At 35.5% G+C, this 23,166-nt stretch overlaps 1 protein-coding gene across 1 annotated transcript in view; it reads left to right on the forward strand.

The window, feature by feature from the left end:
• The window catches only part of LOC126968057 (apoptosis-stimulating of p53 protein 2), a 395,431-nt gene that overhangs the window by 53,314 nt on the left and 318,951 nt on the right, over positions 1 to 23,166 (forward strand). The gene's annotated exons all lie outside the window — the stretch shown is intronic.

Below are 23,166 nucleotides of genomic sequence, written 5' to 3' on the forward strand. Positions count from 1 at the left end.
ACTCACGTTAAACTTAGGTAATTGTGATCTAATGCGATCTTGACTTTTGTATTCCACTGTCTTAGCTTCAGCTCAGTATAATTTCAACTATGAAATGACTATAAAAACGAAACATTAGATTATGCTAAGCTTACACTAACGGCCGTTCCTAATATGCTATCTACAGATAGAGATAAATTACTACCTTCTAATGTCAGTTATTAGCTGTCAATAATCTGAAGCCGTCCCAATATACACGATAAGTCATTCTTATCGCCTTATATTGAGACGCGTGAATTGCAATTTCGATACAAACTTTATATCGCTAGTAAGCTATACGTCGTCCCATTGACAAACAGCGTGCGCGGATTGGGTGAGTTACCGTCGATAAGTTTATTAGGACAGAAAAGTCAACGATAGTTACGATTGTTATCTCAAGTAAGAGATAGACTGAATATTGGGAACGGCCGTTAGCTATGATTTACGTTAGTAAATAGAAGTAGAACACCGGCACGGAACGCCGGAGGTCGTGGGTTTGAATCCCGCATCGTTCATATAATTTTGTTTTTCAAATATTATTTACGTTAGTAAAGTCTGAGCAAAGTCTCAGTAAGCTCTATATATCTCAGCTTTAGTCTAAGGTCTATTTGTTTAATGTAGCCAAGAGATTAAAAGCGGGTATCTTCATTTCTCGTGATAAACTTTAACGGCATTGAAAGCCTTTGTATTTGTAACGGCGCAAAGACCGATCTTTTATGGCCTTCGACAGAAGCAGTATTGGTAAATCTAAAAGGGTAAAATAAACGATTAATATACACAATTTAAAAAACCTTTAACTTAGGTTCAACTTGATTCCTCAAATATATATATATTATATAAAAAAGAGCGCAAAAAAATAATGTTGGGAAAGTTTCTTACGCCGAAAGAATAGATCTCAGAGTGCCATTTGTTTCCGAAGCAATAGTAGTATCTATTATATTAGAGATGACATCAAAAAGAATTCTAAAGGAATCAATTTTGAGAAAATAAATGCCTTTTATGTCTGAGATAAACTTTTTGACGAGAATCATAGAGTAATGATTAGCAGAAGCTTAGAACCATCAATATAGCAATTATTATAAGGATTGACACGCAAAGTTGGTTTAGAATTTAGTTGTACCCGCAATCAACTCTACTGAATACATTTCGTGATGTTCACAGTCTTGTAATACTCGTAATATAACCGATGACAGATTTACTATCGTACGCCGCATTATTCAAGTCTGCTTCGAGACTGCGGTTTGTATCTGCATTTATGAAGTATTTATTAGTCATGAAATCAACAGTTGTGAGCTGTGAAAATAACTCATTATGCACAAAATGTATTATTCAAACATTTCTGAATGACACTTAGTATCGTGAGAATTATGAAACACTCGGATGTTTCGCGCGTTGAGTTTGAACTGTAGCAACAAATAGATAATTATAATTGTGGGAGGTTTATTTGTACCTTTCTAAGCGCATGAAGCTACTTCTCTAGGCGCGTTATGATAAAATGATGAGAGTGAAATTTTAAGATGCGCGCGCATCACTGTAAAAGTAACAGTTGAAGTTGGTTTCTAAATTTTTTTTTGGTTTCTTCGTCTATTATTAGGACAGGCAAAGGGTTCAAGCCCATACATCCGAATTCATTATTTAATAATTAATTGTCAAAGCCATTTTTGCAAGATATTTACAAAATTCTTCTTTCTAAAAACGTAGAATAGCACGAGGAATAAATAAATCATTGTAATGATTTTTGCTTCGTTAGGCCAAAGAAGTAAAGAACTTCTTGCGTGCATACGTGCTTACCTACACATACACTTTTTTCTGCCTTTAAGGCCCGTCTTGACTTTGAATTCCGAAAATTGTCACTCGTTATAACCGTTTTTCTCTAAATTAACTGGCAGTAGAAAAAAAAAATATAATACTTCGGATGGTTGTTGTACTTTTTAATTTTTTCGAATCGCATGACGTAAGTAGAATAATCATAGATTGACCTTGGAATATTTATTAACTTTAGTAATCTTTAGGTTCAGTTAATATTACTCCTTAAAACATAATTTTTCTTTCCAAAAATAAAAGAAAACTGCATCGTGGTTGTATAATTTTTTTTTAGTCCACATATATTTTTAACTTCGATTTCGCTGATAATATACATTATATTTATATAGATAATTTTCAAGAACCCTGAGCGGAACTTTATTGCATTGAGCAGGACATATCACTTACTCGTTTCATCATCAAGAATGTGCTTTTTGTGTGTTAGCAAGCTAGTTAACGGGCTCTACTATTCGAAGCTATTTTATATAACTTGTATACTTTTTGAAACAAAATTTATAAATTCATATAGAATTTCAAAATATAAATATTGAACTCATAGCCCCCGTAGTTATTGACTCCGACCTCTGTGCTAGTTCCGATTTCGAATCCCGGTGAGTGCAAGCATTTCAATGATGAATATGAGTGATTGTTTCCGAGTAATGGATGTTTATATATGTAATTCTAAGTATGTACATAATATATTTTATTAAATATATTATCATACATATGCTTGAATTTTCTGCTACTCATTTGATTAAGATATAACTTTGTTAAGTTATTTGTGTAGCTTTGAAGTGTAAAGCTAATTTTATATGTCTGTTCTTTAATTTATAATTCTAACTATTAAATAAATAAAAGAGACCTTACGAATTTGGGTATAGCTACCTTATTATTGTTAACTGACTTCAAAAAGGAGGAGGTTCTCAATTCGATCGGTATTTTTTTATGTATGTACACCGATTACGCTGTGATTTATGATCCGATTTACGTAATTCTTCTTTAGTTCTATGCGGAATATTTACATAGTTTGGCCCAGTAGTTTTCATTTTATGACTTAAAACCTATTAAAATAGGTAGCACACATAAATAATAATATTTTATTAATATTAAAGATAGAGATTTGCATAAGAAGTGTATTAAATTAAATTTTTATTAAGTTATTTTATACTTTTCAGTTTTTGAAGTCGGTTTTTTACAACGTAGTTTTTTTTATATTATAATTACATTCCAATTATAAGGTACCTCGAGAACCGTTGCTGTGTAAGCTCTCTCAATTCAATGTATAATTTGAGTCAAACTGTCGAGATTTTAAAGTAATGAAAATGATTCATCTGGCGTGGTTCTTGCCGAGATGCACTTTGTTTGTCCTCCTGTGCCATAAAACAGGTTCAATAAGTTGTAGTGGTACTGCGGAATAGTAGTTGAACACAAGTGCGTAGTATTTCATGGCCCTGCCTATAATTGTTATGTGAATTTTATTCAAGGTTGTTTTTTGTTAAAATAATACGACCGCGCTGCGCGATAGCCGTGAATCTGTTGTACACGTTCTCCTTGAAACAGATACTACGCTATTAATGACGCATCTAGATATATATCCATTTCATAGGACATTAGAAATATTAAGGATTATAACGGTGTGAATTTGGATTTGTGGATACATGATCTACTATACAGTTGATAACCTGCTCAACCCCAATAATTGCATGTTAGGAAAATGACTTGAGATGTCGCTCTTTCAAATCTAAACGTTTAGATGATGTGTCTTTCTTTCTTTCTTTCAAGATATTAGAATAAATCGCTTTTTTTATGAGAATAAGGGACGAGACGAGCAGGACGTTCAGCTGATGGTAATTGATGCGCGCTGCCCATTACAATGCAGTGCCACTCAGGATTCTTGAAAAACCCCAAAATTCTGAGCGGCACTACAACTGCGTTCGTCACCTTGAGACATAAGATGTTAAGATTCATCTAGCCAGTAATTTCACTAGCTACGGCGCCCTTCAGACCGAAACGCAGTAATGCTTACATAATACACATTACTGCTTCACGGCAGAAATAGGCGCCGCTGTGGTACCCATAATCTAGCCGGCATCCTGTGCTGAGGAGCCTCCCACTGGTGGTCGTTACTCATAGTTCGTTTGTAGTGTTCGTCACCGAAGGGTTTTTAAAATATATAAATGCTATCCAGATATCTAGAAAGTATATAGTCAATCTAGATAAGAGTAGCCTTTATCTAGCTTTTTCGCAAAAAAGGCACAAGCGGAAGCTTGTTCAAAATAAAACTAAAAATCATAGTAGATTTTATAATTTGATTAGCAGATATAGGCTATTTCATTGATATTTAAATTTAAATAACAGATTATCATTATGACACAATCCTTTAACATTATGCTAATAAATATTAAAAGCCTCTATCTGTTTACTATTAAACCAGTTACACGATATATTCAAAGCTATTAGCAGCTAGTGGCCGGTATCAAAATAGTCAGAACTTGTATTGGTGATGTTTATCAAGGCCTTATGCTTCCGCATGTCATTAACTCAAATTTTTGAAGATGACTGTTGGCGTAAAACAGTCGACTGTGATATGAAGAATTGTTAAGAAACATTTTTGTTGTAAAGGTTCATCATCATTATCATCATCATCAGCCGGAAGACGTCCACTGCTGGACACAGGCTTCCCACAATGATTTCCACGACAATCGGTCCTGCGCTGCCCACATCTAACGTATTCCGGCGATCTTGACCAGATCGTCGGTCCATCTTGTGGGGGGCCTAAGGTAACTAAACATAAGTGACTTTCAGAATGGTGCGACCGCCTTTGCGCTATTAAGTAATAAGTTTTATTGTACGTTATTACATTGTAACCATATTTTTTGCGCTTATTCTTCTCAGGTCTGAGACATACTTTTTTGAATGGGTGGTAAAGTTTTTGACTTTATAAATAAGTGAGATCATATCCTACTTTGAGTAACAATATTTGAATTTGAATATGAATTTGGTGTCGGGACACTTGGGCCGTGGGGGCCAGAGGCGCAGAGAATGTACAAAGAACTATCTACACGCCTCAATAGTGCTACTGGAAACCCTCGCGCTGACAGTTATTTTAGTCAACAGATCAACCTAGTTATCGAATGCGGAAATACTGACACTATTCTTGATACACTCGTCGATAATTCTTAGTTATAAGTATTGTTTATTTTGAATAAAAATTTCAGCGTCAGATATACATGAAAAGAAATTGTGAGGACTTTTATATTTAACATAAACATTTTTATGTTATTTATTCAGCTTCGATGTCTCTAATGTTGTATCGGAATCATTAATAGGCTTCCGTTTATTTGAAAATCATCTTTCAAGGTTGATTAATAAAAACATGTATTTTCATAACTGAGGTCTTGTTAGAATTTGAATACATTTATGATATGCGAAGAAAGAGAACCTTTTCATTTTAAGTAGTTAGAAATTAATGAAATACGCAAAAATACATTATTTTTTAAATATATATAGAGTTTATTCTATAGCGATATTACGTAATGGCTAATTTTAAATAGAAGATAATTAGGAGGGTTTCTTTGAATGCCACTGCCTGCAAATACAATACCTATTATAATTTGCCAAATTCCCCACAATGGCAAGGCATCTAGTTGGTATCAGTGATATTCTTGTATGTATAAATATAACCTTCCTAATATTGATTCTTTTGGAATTCGTCTTAATGTCAATCACTACCACCGCTTCAGAAAAATGTTGCCCTAGAGAGAAGAACGTTTGAAGATTCTTTTCAAAAATACAATAGTTACAATATTATGTACTGTATCATTGCAAGTGCCACAAAATACTTAATCATAATCTAGTCCCATGCTGATCGTAAGATTAGTAAGAATTATAGGAAAGCCATTGATAATATAACATTCATTATGCTATATTATTTTAATTTAATCGTTTACATATCGGTTTACACCTAATTCACACTTAATTATAAAGGTGCACTTAACTTTTTACGTATAGGCTTCTATCATTAAGAGTTTACCAGTGGACCTCCAGCTTATTCACTGGTCCGTTGTCGACGGTTATTGCACGAACCCGAAGCCGGTGAACGCTGGGGTGCCCCAAGGCTGTGTTCTATCTCCTACACTATTTATTCTGCATATCAATGATATGTTAAACTCATTTTATAATGTCATAACTGAATGGTAATTTATTTCTTAAAAATGATTATAATTTTTTTATTTATTTTCTCGTAATTTTAGTATAAATCACTATGAATCCCTTTAGAGAAAGGGTGCTTTCTTCACTCGGATGTTTTGTTCTACCATTAGTGAACAATCTATTATTATTTCATCAGATGTGTAATTCATCCTAATATAAAAGAAATTATAATAAATACTAATCAGTGGCTTCATTGCACAGGTTGCCGGGTAGATTATAGGTACCACAACGGCGCCTTTTTCTGCCGTGAAGCAGTAATGTGTAAGCATGTTGTGTGCTCGCTCTGAAGGGCGCCGTAGCTAGTCAAATTACTGGGCAAATGAGACTTAACATCTTATGGTGACGAGCGCAATTGTAGTGCCGCTCAGAATTTTTGGGTTTACCATAATCCTGAGCGGCATTGCATTGTTATTAGCAGGGTGTATAAATTACCATCACTTGTAAGTCTTGCTCGTCTCGTCCCTTACTGTCATAAAAAAAATGTACTCTTAATATTAAACATAAAATTTAATAAAATAACTATGTAAAAATACTATTAATATTAAGAAAATGTCATTCTTATTATTTAATATGATGGTTAACAATTCAAACTTTTTGCCTATTACAGAGAAGCATTCAATATTAAATTTAAAAGTCATAAAGAACTGCAGGCTTGTTGAAAATTCGCGACATTTCATCAGAGAGCGATAAAGATTTGTAAAACGATGTTGTCCTCGAGGCAATATCTCGTTTAGTTCACAATAAAAATCATAATGTTCGTTCTTTCCCTTCCATTCATGGAAGCTCAACAATCACCGCGTTTCAACGCCACACACGCTCAGCGGCTATGAAAGAGGCTTTTGAATTAAACGGGTCAAGGTATTTAAGCTCTTACCCACTCCCAATACAAGCTGAATTGCTATACATTGAATGTTGACTTTACAAACGGTGACAAAACCAACAGCATAATGAACAATATTATTATGGTGTTGGTAATTATTGAATATAATAATTGGATTTAAGGCTGAATTTGGTTGGCAAATATGTTAATGCAACTGGTTTTGAAGTATTGATGTTACATAATAGCTTTTATTTAAACATGAGAAGCTTTTTTGGAAAACATTACAATGAGAGGGCGTTAAACAATATAGTGTGAATGAGGTGCCAACTCTTTAATCCAATAAAGTATATACTGGCTTGATTAGAAAAAAAGAAATTATTAGAATATGTTTTTTTTTAAAGAAGTCTATTGTTTTCGGAGCGTGGTGGATAAAATTGAATTGCGTCCCGTTATGTGGTATCGAATTTCCCTGCGAGACCGAATCAAAAATGAGGAGATCCGTAGGAGACCAAAGAAGAAAAAGACATAGCCCACATGATTGCGAAACTGAAGTGGCAGTGGGTAGGTTACATAGTTCGACGGACAGATGGCCGTTGGGACAGTAAAGTCCTCGAATGGTGACCACGTACCGGAAGACGAAGTGTTGGTAGGTAGGCCTTTGTCCACTAGTGGTTTCTGTGTTTGAATAATTTTAGTACGAAGGAAGTTTATCAAGATTTACAGTATACTTTAGGTATAAATGGTCCACCGTAGTCTTCAGATGCACATTGGTACACCGAATTTAAACGTGCAAAATAGATCAACCAAAGATGATCCTCGCTCGGGTCGCCAAACAATGATACTACCATTGACAAAACAAATGTTTAAAAAGGGGGACAGTTTTATTTGCCTTGATAAGTACAATGTGTACAGATTGTTTTAATACAAATAATGTTCACGGATAGTCTTACACATGGTACATTCATCATCATTTCAACCGGAAGACGTCCACTGCTGAACAAAGGCCTCCCCCAAAGATCACCATGACGATCGGTTCTGCACTGCCCTCATCCAACCTACTCCGGCGATCTTGATCAGATCGTCGGTCCATCTTGTGGAGGGCTTACCAACACTACGCCTTCCAGTACGTCTGCATTCGAGGACCTTCCTGCCCCAACGGCCATCTGTCAGCCGAGCTATGTGCCCTGCCCCAGTGGGCAGGGCACATAGCTCACAGTGGCAGTCACTTCAGTTTCGCAATCATTTGGGCTATGTCGGTACATTACTTGATTATAATATGTATTTTTTTTATGAAAATAAGGGACGAGACGGGCAGGACGTTCAGCTGATGGTAATTGATACGCTCTGCCCATTACAATATGCAGTGCCACTCAGGATTCTTGAAAAACCCCAAAATTTCTGAGGGGCACTACAACTGCGCTCGTTATATAATATAAGATGTTAAGTCTCATTTGCCCAGTAATTTCACTAGCTACGGCGCCCTTCAGACCGAAACACAGTAATGCTTACACATTACTGTTTCACGGCAGAAATAGGCACCGTTGTAGTACCCATAATCTAGCCGGCATCCTGTGTAAAGAAGCCTTTCACTGGTAAATGTGTAAAGATACATTCGCCAAACAAACTCACACACTATTGACACTCTGTAATGTGAAAATTATAAAAATTTTGTTTTTCATCTCTACAATTGTCTAGTGCCGTGTTAGTCATTCCGAGTGCTTCGACCCTCACTTTTTTGTTATCATTAGCTGTCTAATGACCTTGGTTAAGACTTAGTATTTCCTCAATTAGCATTGTTAGCATACAGCCTTATTGTTAGGGGATTAGATGCTTATTTCGAGTGACTTGTATCACGCAACAAGAAATGTAAGTATATAAAAATAGTACATACAAAGAACTTTGTAATTATAACTACGAAATGATCTGAAGTAATTTATACGATAAATAAAAGTTTGGCATTAAATACTTACCTTTTTTTAAATATAAGAATAAAGATCGAATGAAATTATGAATCTCGATGTTAATTTTTGACTTTATTTAAAGTTGTTTTTAAAGAGGAAAATATTTAAATTCGATTGATTTGCGCAGTAAACCTTTTCGCAATAAGAAAATATATTTATTCAAACAAAACAAATCTTATAACTATATTAACAATACTATGACTACATAAAATTAAAACTATGATTACGTGGAAGCGTACCTAAAATAATGGCAGCATTTCCGCGTTGGATAGCTAGGCTGATCCGTTGAACGAGATAGCTGCCAGCGCTTGGGTTTCCAGTAGCCTTATTGAGGCGCGAAAATAGTATAAGAAAATAGTACATAATATGTAATTCAGGTAAAAATGAGTGAATTTATTATTTAACTTATTATTATCAAGAACTGACTGAATTCCAGATATAAGTATAATCTTTACCTTTTTCTTTCAGCATTAAGTGATCGATTTTTGTAGTCAGTGACGCAATGGGTAGAACTTTTAACTCTCATCACGCTGCCTCAGGTTCGATTCTCGCCCACCTCGTATCGATGTGTTTTTGGTTTTCAAATTCCTAATATGCACGTTTGTTCGACACTTCTGTTCTCCCTCTCTGCTCTTGTCTTCCATTAAAAGGTGTTCTAGTATATTATTTTGGAGATGCTATTACTAGTATACTATTACTATCATTTCTAGTATACTATTTAGAGTTTAAAACGTTATATTAGTAATTAGATTAAATTAATTAAAACCAGGTCTATACGACATTCGAAAAAAGCGTGTTTAAGTTGTTATTTTTCGAAAAACCTTAAGCGGCCACGCTCTTTGCTCCGATTCCATAAGCTTACTTGGAGATCCATCGTGAACATTCATTCCTTTCATCTTTCCATGTTGAATGAATGTTCATGTGGAGAGGGTGCGTGAGAAGGGGTTTGAGTTGACTTGAGTTTTGACTTTTGAGTTGAGACTGAGTTGCTCTTAAAACACATACGCTAAAACAGACACACACACACACACACATACACACACATATATATATATATATATATATATATATATATATATACATACACGCGATTCATCATATTTCATAAAGTTCTCAAAGTATGTTATTTTAAGGCTAAGAAAGAGCGGAGCCTCCTGGCACAATCATTCTTTATATGCTAAAAAGGAGGTTCATGCCACTATTTAAGTTAAGGAGAATGTGTTAAAACCAATAAATAATTTAATTATTATTTTTAAAGATAGAAGTGATGGGAATCAACCTGCAATTCAAGTTTAGATCGCGGAAGTACTGACAAGTGCTAAGGCTCGAGTTCCAAGTATATGTGAGATAAAACAAATTCAGATTTAATTATTTTTATGTAAAATCAAATTGCGTTGGAATTTAATTTATCTTTCAAATAGCCTGGGAACGAAGGCTCTATGCCCAAAGTGTGTTTACTAATAATTCCATTAAACGCCACAAGTGAGGATATCATCCCCACCATCTGGATGTGTGGCGGTCCTCCACAGTTCGGTTTTCAAGGAGCTTTCTTCCACGTACTACAAAGTTGTGAAATGAACTTCCTTGTGCGGTGTTTCCGGGACGATACGACATGGGTACCTTCAAAAAAAGCGCGTACTCCTTCCTTAAAGGCCGGCAACGCTCCTGTGATTCCTCTGGTGTTGCAAGAGATTGTGGGCGGCGGTGATCACTTAACAACAGGTGACCCGTACGCTCGTTTGTCCTCCTATTCCAAAAAAAAAAAACTTTACAATATAATATTTTAATCGTAGGTACATTGTCTATGAACTATATATACCCACCACTCACTAACTCAACCTAACCGAGTAGTAGGCACAACAAGTTTATAATTTTATTGAATTTACATGTAAGGGTTGATATAAGTGGAAAATATGGAAGAAAGGTGTGTCATTTTATGTTAGTTTATTTCTGTTTGTAAAAAATGGCAAATTGATATCAATTTTATCTTGACACACGCACTACAACTTGAACTGAGTTAATTTTCAAGTAAATTTAAGATATTATCTTTACGGATTGCGCTCCTTAAAAATTTCTAAGTCTCAAATCAAAAAACCTTGTGTTCATTTAACGAAATATAATCTAAGTGACTTTCTTGCAATAAATTGCGCCGGTAAAATGTAAAAAATGCCATAATTGTTTTAAAATAAGATAACTACTGTTAAAGTACCTACTCTGTAATTTTTAAGCAATCAAATTATAAGGTTCGTAATTCAATTCGTTTCTACAAAGGTCACTTATTGAATTAAGCAACGTGACTCTGGTAAAACTCAGCGAGGTACAATTATTTCGCAAATCAAGAAAAAGCGTTACGTCTTTTGGTTTCGAGATATACCGAATGTAAAGTAAAGTAAAATGTATCTATAGTTACGGATAAATTGCTGTCATCGCTTAATGACAAGACCTTATCTGTCCATAGTTATGTCTAATATAGGTTAGATGTTAGACGATAGAAAATTTATTGAAGTAGGCGTTACTTTGCGGAAATCCATAATTATACAAATGATTTGAGTTTTCTTTAGTGTTAGTTCCGCCAATATTTGTCTTTAAACAGCATGTCAGTCTCGTGCCAAATTTTGGCGAGACAACACTCCTCCTGAGGATGCCTCGTGTAGAGGCGAAACACGTGTTAATTGTTTAAAGACAAATATTGGCGGAATTAACACTAAAGAAAACTCAAATCCTTTGCATGTTAGACGATAGATTATTGAAATGTAAGTAAGCGTAAAAGGATAGATTTCTCTACCTCTAGTAAGTTAAACTAAGGATAGATAGCCCATTGAAAACGGTCGTAAGCCCAATCAATACCTGCATACTTTCTTTACACTTTAGAAAAGAATAAGAAAATTCTAAGGCGGGGTTGCATCATTTTTTTTTTTTATGGAATAGGAGGACAAACGAGCGCACGGGCTACCTGTTGTTAAGTGATCACCGCCGCCCACAATCTCTTGCAACACCAGAGGAATCACAGGAGCGTTGCCGGCCTTTAAGGAAGGTGTACGCGCTTTTTTTGAAAGTACCCATGTCGTATCGTCCCGGAAATACCGCACAAGGAAGTTCATTCCACAGCTTTGTAGTTCGTGGCAGAAAGCTCCATTTGCTATTATGGTTAAGTTTTAAGCACTAACCTGTATAAATACCACTGGACAGGTTGTTCCATATGTTTGACAGAATTTTTTTTGTGCCTATTTGAAGCGCCACTTGCGAGCGTCCAGAGAACTTATTTTGACGTATAATACAAATTAGCTGCGAAAGAACGTACAATACTCTAAAGTATTTTTGAATTTTGAATTAATTTCGTTCGTTTTGCGTGTTATTTATGCTTCAAGAATCAACTTATTAAAGAACACAGTATTTTATGTAAATACTCCTCTCCCACCATCTATCGATGTTTGCTGAGGTTGTCATCACTAGTTTTAGTACCGCAGACTCTCGCTACATGGCCAACAGCGCCAAAATGGCAAATATTAAACAGGCACAAAAGTACTTTGACAGCCACCAGTCCACTGGTTTATAGTAGAGGTCAGTGGGTTTAAGTCTTTAACTTTAACATATACTGCATAATGTGTTGCACCATCGTATTCTTTGGCATAGTTTAAAGTGAAATATCAAGTCAATATCGAATATTTATTTAAAACTTTTGACAGGTCGCTATTTAGCTATTTAATATTAACAATAGCTTTAACCGGTGAAGATTGGGTGGTTACGGTTAACAGTTAAAGTTATGACGTCATCTAAAAATTGTCAAGTGGTGCAACACATTTTTTGCTTCACCGGAATTATAACATGTTTGTTATTGCTATAGTTAGGTAGTTAGTGCAACCCAGCCTAAATATTAATAACAATAATAATTCTCCTTATCGACTTTTAATTATATCGTTTACTGGACGCGCCAAACTAACCATAGACAGTAGACACGTCACTGCAAGTTTTCTGCAAGATGAAACTTTTTTCGTATTACAAAGTAGTTGCTTCTTTACTTTTAATAAAAATCACACAAAAGGTATACATTTGTAGATAATATACTTAAAAAAATTATATGTGTATTTATCTATTTTATTATTATTATTATTGAAATTTATAGTACTATAAGTCTTTAGTGGGAGGCTCCTTTGCACATCAAGCCGGCTAGATTATGGGTACTATAACGGCGCCTATTTCTGACGTGAAGCAAGTAATGTGTAAACATTACTGCGTTTCGGTCTGAAGGGCGCCGTAGCTAATGAAATTACTGGGCAAATGAGACTTAACATCTTATGTCTCAAGGTGACGAGCGCAATTGTATTGCCGCTCAGAATTTTCGGGTTTTTCAAGAATACTGAGTGGCACTGCATTGTAATGGGTAGGGCGTATAAATTACCATCAGCTGAACGTCCTTCTGTCTCGTCCCTTATTTTCACAAAAAAAGCCTACTAAAAAAAAAGATAGAGGTTCTCCATTCGTCTTATTTTAGCCAGTAGCCATCAGATGCATCTATACCAAAACGTATGTCATATAACTATAATAACTCTGTGTTATCTTTATCGAACATCAAATGTAATGTAAACTTACATCGTAGTATCGTTTCCCATGTTAGCGACTGTAACAGTTATTCTGATTAAAACTTCACACCAACTATCTACATATTATATAGCTTAATGATTGACCCGCACGCTCTAATAGTCTTGAAATACATGACCATGAATGTTTTAAAGAGTAATTTAAAGTTCTTAAGGTGCTTACACACTAGCAATTTGAATTATCAGACAACAACGGCTAAGCATTCTCGTTTCCTATATTATAAATATAATTGTAATGAATATAGAATATCATTGTCAACAATTCTTCCTAAAATTAGTAATCATTTGAATTAGATCATATCAATTCAATTTACATATGATCTCCATTACTGGTTCATCCCCGATCGAGCTATCGTAACATACAGTGCTTGGGAGATCCATAAACTGAGACCAAAGCTTGCAGTGATGTTTTGTCACTTGGAATATGCATCATAAAATAGTTGGTCAAACTCATAAATTCCAAAATATTATAATACTGTAACAAGAATGGCTAATATTGATCATAGATACTGTTACTAGTCAATTGTTCCATTTCTTAATTATTATATTTGCTATCCATTAGACTAGCGATAAACAAATAATAAATATTGTTTAGAGCAGTAATAAACATATAATAATAAATAGATTGACCATAAATTGACAATGTAGAAATGCCTTAATAGTGTACTTGGCATTCGGCAATTGTTATGTACTTCCCACGGGCATACCACGATGGACGGTTTGACAGAATGATTGTCTGTAAGTATCGGATTCCTGTACATCTGCCGAGCCTGGGGTTGCCAATTTTAAAGCTATTGGAATGTTATATAAGCTGAATAAGGATATCCTTATTCGATTTTACCACCCAAAAACCTGAATGATCGGTTAGTACAACAATTATTTTTATATCAAAAAACGAGCATATTTGACGGTAGTTGATTAACTCGTCCATTGAACATGACATTAAATTTCTGTGACAATGTCGAGTATTTTAGCGTTTGACTAAATAGTTTGTACATAATATCGTTTTTGACGGTTTCCCAAGCTTGTGTGCTATCATTTATATACTGTTTCTTCTGCATATGAATGATGTGTTGGATGCTTCCAACACGCATTATTATGCCGACGATAGTGATGATGCCATATACACTGGTCATGCAGGGCTGTGATGGCAATTTCCCAGCACCAGGAGAAAATTGGACCTTCTATCAAGAACTCCCTTGTAAAGTTTGTGAAATGGAGAATATGAATCCAGTTTAATTACTAGAAGACACAGTTTTGTGATTTTCTCATTAAGATTTTTCGATAATACTCCTCTTAGAGCCTCTTCTAGTGTGTAGAACTACTGCAGTGTCAATTCAGCAGTCATCAGTAAGACAAAACTGAGGTCAGCAAGTCTGCTCAGCACATTTTATGTAACAAGTTGACGAGCTCATACTCGGTCCGTAGTCCAGATTTTAAGTCTGCAAGAATGCTGAGTGGCACCGCATTGTAATGTACAAAACGTATTTACTTACCACAGAGTGTATGTTTGATTATTCTCATCACTTCTTATAGAAAATAATTTTGAGTGACGAATTAAATATAGCTTGCCTAGTGTACCATAATAATCAATTATGAGTGGTCTCAAATAGAGAGGATACGACAAGCGGAGAGTTTTTAAGCGCTCAATGCACAAAATATGTCTTATTAGGGTTGAATAACTTTGTTTGCAAACACAAGTTTGTTCCGATTTTCATAGACGCTTTCCTCGGAGATGTTGGCATGGCTAATGTAAGAAGCATGCCCTGTGCTGTCGACTGCATAGCAATGAATATTGCTGATTTGCAGCATATCATTGATATGCAGAAGAAACAAAAAAGAAAAGACATGCTGGACAATAGGGTTACGAGTTTTAAGTCGGAGCATGCACTGTTGATAACGACCTTGATGCTCTCATGTGCTAAAAAAGCTAGTAACCCATTTGCACAACCTTTCGGGAAGCCCATAGAATGGCAGTGAGACATATTATCATATCAAACACTGATAGCTAAAAATAATGTAAAAATTTAAACAAAACTGTCAACTTCTTTTTTACGTAGAGATACTTCGTAACCTTTGCATATACATGAACAAATATCTTTTTTTATGTTCATTCAGTTCTTGTGGAAGGCCTTAATTAATTAATGTCAGCGTCCCTAAAATATGGCAAGGGGTCGTTTTTCGTGGTATTTGTAGCATCATACTCGTGAAGGTGCGCGGCTTGTTGTAAAAGTTATCGTCTCTTAAAGAAAATCATTTCGATATATGAATTGTTCACACATGTTTATTTATAAACGTCTTTGTTAGAATGATGCAACAGTTATATGAAAACTATTTGGAGTTCGTTTATGAATTCCTTTTGGTTTTAACTAATTGGGAAGCTCTTTTGCACAGAAACCCGGCTATATTATGGGTACCACAACGGCGCCTATTTCTGCCGTGAAGCAGTTATGTGTATTGTGTAAACATTACTGTGTTTCGGTCTGAAGGGCGCCGTAGCTTGTGATATTACTGGGCAAATGAAACAGAACATCTTATTTATATATCTTTGGATTTTTTCCTGAAGAATCCTGAGCTGTATTGTAATGGGTAGGGCGTATCAATTACCACCACCTGAACGCACTGCTCGTCTCGTCCCTTATTTTCATTAAAAAAAATGTTATTCGAACTATACTGAAGCTGATGATGTTGTTTTAATTTATGAGTGGCAATTAATTTCTAGTATTTCGGAAGTGGTGGTAGTGTTGAAATTTATAACTTTGACTATGTGAGTTTTTTTATTTTAACTGCAATTATAAAATTTAAATGAATATGGAACTAAATGCGAAACACATCAAAGAATCCGTAGAAATAAGCATCAATTGGCGATGGATATAATGTTTCATCTCTTTGGGGTAGAGACGAAGGGTTCTAGAGGTCCGTCTGCAACATTCACAACAATTTTTCAAGAAATATTTGACACAAATGAGATCAATATCATCAGCATCTGTATATTTTAGTTATTTTTTGTGCTAAATTACCTTAAACAGTGCTTCAAATGACTTCCATATAGGCGACTAATCAAAATCCTAGTATACAAATAACATAACAATAGGCATAAAATACCAATTCAAAAACAGTAGAATACAGAATATTTCTTCCCCATTCAAGTTAGAAAATTTAGTAACGATTTACCGACGATACCCTTAATTTGTGGAAGAGGAAATTGTCGAGAACGAAAACCTGATTTTAGAATTTTTTGCCGGAGCTGCAGTTGACCTAATAACATTGATACTTATTTCGCTCGCGTTAGCGCAACGGAGATATTGAGTAAGAATTCTTAAATTTAGATTTTAAAAGGCTCAACTATTGAATTGTTTAAGCGCTTCATAGTTTTGTCAGCTGACCGAAGGTTCTGGTACGGATCTCTGTCACAGACTAAGTATAGCAATTCAATGACGTAATGTCTGATGCTCTGTTTAGGTAATTGGTTTAACAGTTTTAATATGTTATTATAAAACGCAGACGTGGTCGCTTACTGTGGGTCTTATGAGGAAGTCTCATTATCGCTCAGAGGGCAATGGACAAGGTTATGCTCGGAGTTTCCCTGCGAGATCAAATCAGAAATAAGGAAATCTGTAGGAGAACCAAAGTCACCGACATAGCCGAGATGGTTTCGAAAATGAAGTAGCAGTGGGCAGGGTACATAGCTCGACAGACAGATGGCCGTTGGGGCAGTAAAGTCTTCGAATGGCGACCACGTACCGGAAGACGTTGGTAGGCCTCCCATAAGATGGACCGGCGATCCAGAACACGTTGGATGAGGGCAGCGTAGGACCGATCGTCATGGCAATCTTTGGGGGAAGTCTTTATCCAGTAGTGGACGTCTTCCAACTGAAATGATAATACTAATAAACTTATTGACGTATCATTTCATCAGTTCAATGTTGATTATTCAATTTGACTTTGCAAGTTCCTATTTTGCGGCCATTTATTTTATTTATTTATTTAGATAGTTACACCAACAACACACCATTATACAATTAAAATTTTAGCAAGTACACAAGGGATAGTACAATACGACATGTCTTTACAGGTGCAAACAACATTTACAATAGTGTGATAAGAATAACAAAGTTGAACAATTAAACATAAAAAAATTAAACAAATGAAGAGTTAAACAAAACATACATTTCTATTATAAAAAAAAGAGATTTTATAAAATAGTGCTCCGAATTTTCATTTGGCCTCTAACATATGTAACATAATGTTAATTCTAAAGAAAGGCAGCAATTTAAATAATCCTACACCATAAGCTTGAATATTCCGCATACGATGACACAATTATCCCTCTCGCATGCCTGAATATGTATTCTGCCCAACCCTTATCCGTCTTATAATAGCGCTTTAGTACTTTGTATAAATCTCAATGGAAATTACTCATTTAAATTTCACTGGAATTTTGTTAAATTTAATCCCGTGAATTTTTGTCTGGTTCAATGGCACTTTACCTGCAGATTGCGACCTAAATTCTTCTATTTATTTTCATATCTAGATAAATGATATATAATTTATTTCATTTTAATTAATGTCTCTCATTTGTGCTTATTGTAGTTTCGATAAGTACTTAGAGATAATGACTCTAATAAGATAAAAATAAGGGACGAGATGAGCAGGATGTTCAGCTGATGGTAATTAATACGCCCTACCATGCAGTGTCGCTCAGGATTCTTGTAAAACCCAAAAATTATGAGCGGCATTACAATCGTACTCGTCACCTTGAGACACAAGATGTTAAGTCTCATTTTCCCAGTAACTTCACTAGGTACAGCGCCCTTCAGACCGAAACACAGTAATGTTTACACATTATTGCTTCACGGAAGAAATAGGCGCCGTTGTGGTACCCATAATCTGGCTGGTATCCTATGCAAAGGAACCTACCACTGGTAAGTGGATAATGGTTAATGGTGGGTTATCGTTAATTTCTGATACTTATCTCAAACTTACTGAATTACATACTTGTTACACTTTGCAACTGAAGGTATCGAGTTTAACTTTATGGTGAATGTACTGGATATAACCCAACCTTAATATAATATCGTGTTACAGATACAAGACGCACAACAATACTAGAAAATAAGCTTTAATATATTTTTAACGTTAATATGTCTTTAAATTTGCTTCAATATTTGGAGGAAATCCAGAAATAATAATAATATATTGTCAAACTTTTACACAAATTATCTTGCCCCTTTTGGTAGCCTGTGCTATGGGTGCAAGACACCGATATATTTAATACAATATAAATATTAAACCAACGTGTCGTCTCGCCAAAATCTGGCACGAGACTACTTTTTGGCGTGACAACACGTCATGAGGATGCTTCGTGTAGAGGCGAAACACGTGTCGAATTGTTTAAAGACAAATATTGACGGAATCAACACTAAAGAAAACTCAAATCATTTAAATAATTATGGATTTCCGCAAAGTAACGCCTATTTCAATAAATTTTCTTACAATATAAATACTTAAACATACCTAAATATATAACTCGGAAACAAACATCCATATTCATCAAATATATGATTGCACCTACTGGGATTCGAACCCGGGACCGAAAAAGTGATGATAATTGAACATGGAGTTGGGTGATGTAGCTACATACGTACCACCCACATCGGAAGTTAATTTATACCACTCGATTGCCAGAGTATCAGAGAAATCGTTATGTTGGGTGAGGACTGCGATTGATTGCGCCTGGTGGAGGGAGAAGCACACTCATTTTAAAGTATATTTTCCGCATCACACAACTTTCCCTTAACGTATCTTACTTGGAGAACCAATGACGATCGTATTCTTTAATTTTTTACTTTCATTGAGATCTATCAATTATGTGCTTTCAAATTCAAATATTTTTATTCAAAATAGGATGTGACATCACTTATTGAAAGTCAAAAAAACTACCACCCATTTCAAAATGAATGCCTCAGACCTGAGAAGAATGGGCGCAACAAACTCAGCGGGCTTTTTTTTTCATCGAATTAATATGTTTACAAAGTAATATTGTACAATTAAACTTATTATTTAATAGCCTGAGGGCGGTCACTCCATTCCCAATGTGTGGTATCATTTAGAAAGTCATTTATGTTATAGTAACCTTTACCACACAAACGTTTTTTACCAATTATTTTGATTAACGTAATTCTTTTGTTTTGAACGTTTTCTGGGATCTTGTTGTAAAAGCATATACATCGCCCCACAAAAGACTTACTAACTCGCCTTAGCCGAGTAGTAGGCATCATCAGTTTACGTCTGTTCCTGGTGTTAACGTTATGGTTATGACAGTTTCTGGCAAATTCACTTATGTGCCTATGAACATACATTACATTATCAAGAATATATTAAGAAGCAACAGTTAAGATGTTAATTTCTTTGAATTTTGCTCTCGATGATTCTTTACGACCTAGGTTATAAATAGCGCGAAAAGCCCTCTTCTGCAGCACAAATATTGTATTAATATCGGCAGCGTTGCCCCATAGCAATATACCATAGGACATAATTTAAATATCCAGGTGAAATTGTTATTTAGAGATAATACAGCGAGTTATTGTTATAAATGATAATATATGCATATATATAATAATTTGACACTCCTTATTCGTATAAAAGCCTATCAAAATATAAAGATTGTAGACATTTAAACAAAAAAACTAAATGCAAGCTTGTCATGAAATAGTGTTTACATACATATGCACTGAAAATAGTAATAAAATAGATAATCGAGAGTATAATATACATACACACACACATACACCAACAGGTACTAATCTTTTGTTACTTATAATACTTTTCTAGGTGTAGTTCACTAGTATAATATTTGTCAAATTCTGATACTGAAATCTTGGGGGTGAGGTTCTGGTGATAATATAGGGTCAACCTTAATGGGACACCAGCTCTTCGCAAAAACCAGCTGTTAAGAAATGCATCACTTATGTAATATCTTCTGTATTAATTTAAGATTCCAAATATTCAAATATCCACTACTTAGTGGCTGAAACTTTTGATTTTTTCTTTGCTGACCCATAGGTGTGTAATAGTTATTTATGCATCTGTTGTGTAATAAGGGGTATTAAAACACGAATGTGGATGTATCTCACGAGGCAAAGTCGAGTGTGATAATAGTATCACATGAGTGTTTTAATACCTAATTATCAACAGTTGCATACAAGACTTTATCAACACCCAAAATATGAATCCTCTAAAAGATTCTGAAAGAGAAGAGAAAATTCTCTAGCTTACTGCTAACATTAAAACAGCCAGTCCTAGCAGTAACCTAATATCATCCATTACTGATTATATACAAATAAACAAAGTATTAATGAAAGAATTATTTATTTTAGTAGTAATTTACATTTTGTATAGTGCAATAATTAAGATTCAAATTGGCTTCAAAGAAACTGGGCGTCATTAATAGAGCACGGCAATACTTCAAGCCGGCGCACATTCTAGCGCTCCACAAAGCGCAGGTCCGGCTACACATGGAGTATTGCTGTCATCTCTGGTCTGGCGCACCCCAGTATCAGCTCGATCCATTTGACCACGTGCAACGCAGAGCAGCTCGAATTGTCGGGGACCCAGTGCTCTGTGAACGGCTGGATCACTTGGCGTTCCGTAGAGACGTCGCTTCATTGTTTTTCTTCTACCGCATTTATCACGGGGAGTGTTCCGAAGAGCTGTTTAATCTGATTCGTGCCGCCGAATTCCACCTTCGCACGACACGCCACAAGTTAGGATATCATCCTCACCATCTGCAGGTGTGGCGGTCCTCCACAGTGCGGTTTTCAAGGAGCTTTCTTCCATGTACTACAAAGCTGTGGAATGAACTTCCTTGTGCGGTGTTTCAGGGACGATACGACATGGGTACCTTCAAAAAAGCGCGTACACCTTCCTTAAAGGCCGGCAACGCTCCTGTGATTCCTCTGGTGTTGCATAAGATTGTGGGCGGCGGTGATCACTTAACAACAGGTGACCCGTACGCTCGTTTGTCCTCCTATTCCATAAAAAAAAATATGAGTGTTGTTATGAAATTCAGTACAACATTACGACACTCTTTTGGATGATGTAATGGTTATTAGAACATTGGGTGCTTTAATGTTGGCAATAAGCTAACTGTTTCAGAATCTTTAATAGAGGATTTAAAGCATGGATGTAGATAAAATTACATTAAAATACGAACATCTGAAAGATATTACACACGTATAATACGCTACACATATTCTAGCGAAACATACAGCCGTCCCGACGACACAGCCTAATGCCAATTTTTTCCCTAATTCGTTGCAGATTCTGTCTCTCAATAAGATTAAGTGGTTATCGAAAAACAAATTGAATAGAAGCTATTGTAATCTATATCTCATTAGTTGGCAAAGAGGCAAATAAATGGAATCAATTTACAAAAGTAAAGTATGAGATGTCCAAGAACGGTACTTCCGGAACGTTCCGACGGTCTCTCATTTCGTCCCACCCTCGCTTTGTCTCATTGTATGCAAATCACAGCCGCGCCTTCGCTACCAAATATTTCACGCAGGGCCTCTGCTTACGACAGCCACTGCCAAATTACGCGGCTAACGAATAGGTCAAACTGCGAGACTGTTTATAGTTTATACTAAAGAGAATGTGTAGTGTCGTTTTAGGCTGAGATCTATAAAACGAACTTGGACATTGCTCAAACTTTACTTAAGTAAAACTTTCACTTTTACCAGTGGGAGGCTCCTTTGGACAGGATGCCGGCTAGATTATGGGTACCACAACGGCGCAAATTTGTGCCGTGAAGTAGTAATGTGTAAACATTACTTTGTTTCGGTCCGAAGGGCGCCGTAGCTAGTGAAATTAATGGGCAAATGAGACTTAACATCTTATGTCTCAATGGTTACGAGCGCAATTGAAGTGCCGCTCAAAGTTTTTGGGTTTTTTCAAGAATCCTTCTTGAAACTGCATTGTAATGGGCAGGGAGTATCAATTACCATCAGCTGATCGTCCTGCTCGTCTCTTATTTTCATAAAAAAAACTGTAGCTGAAATCGTAAAAGAAGATTACGCTAAGTTTATATTCAGCTAAGTCTTACGCAAGTAAAGTCTGAGCAAAGTCTAAGTATTCTCCATCATCATATAACTCAGCCATAGTATGGAACAGAATAGCTATCTGTAAACTGCAGAGTCGAAGTGTTTATAACCAATTGTAGGTTATAATAGGACTGAGCTGAACACAAAAATAAAATTTAAAAAATGTCTGTCTCTTTTTTGTACACGCTGTTCTGTGGAAGTACTGGACAGACATTCACAAACTATTACGTATGCCTTCAGCATTATCTAAAGCTATGGTTGCCAACAGTGATCAAAGAAGTTCTGTTTTTTTTGCACGGCTTACATTAAAAATAAGCATTCATACATATTATGCACCTAAATTTTATGTTCTTACATAAACTTATACTAAACGAGTCGTTGCCTGCGACTAAATTCAGGAAGATTTCGTTTACATGGTAATTGGATAAGTGGCCTTTGGAAACAGTTTGGTATAATTTGATAAAAAGTTTATTGAAAACCGCACTGATGAGAAACGCCATACATCCAGATAGAAAAGATGATATTCTAGTGATACGATGGTAGAATTCAAAGGCAGAAGTCAGGTCAAACAGTACGGAATATCCCCGAGATAGAGGATATAATGAAGCGACGAGTCTTTACGCAACGCCATACTATCGTTACCGTACAAGCTC

Source organism: Leptidea sinapis, chromosome 14, assembly GCF_905404315.1.
Source record: "Leptidea sinapis chromosome 14, ilLepSina1.1, whole genome shotgun sequence".
In the NCBI taxonomy this organism is placed as follows: Eukaryota; Metazoa; Arthropoda; class Insecta; order Lepidoptera; family Pieridae; genus Leptidea; species Leptidea sinapis.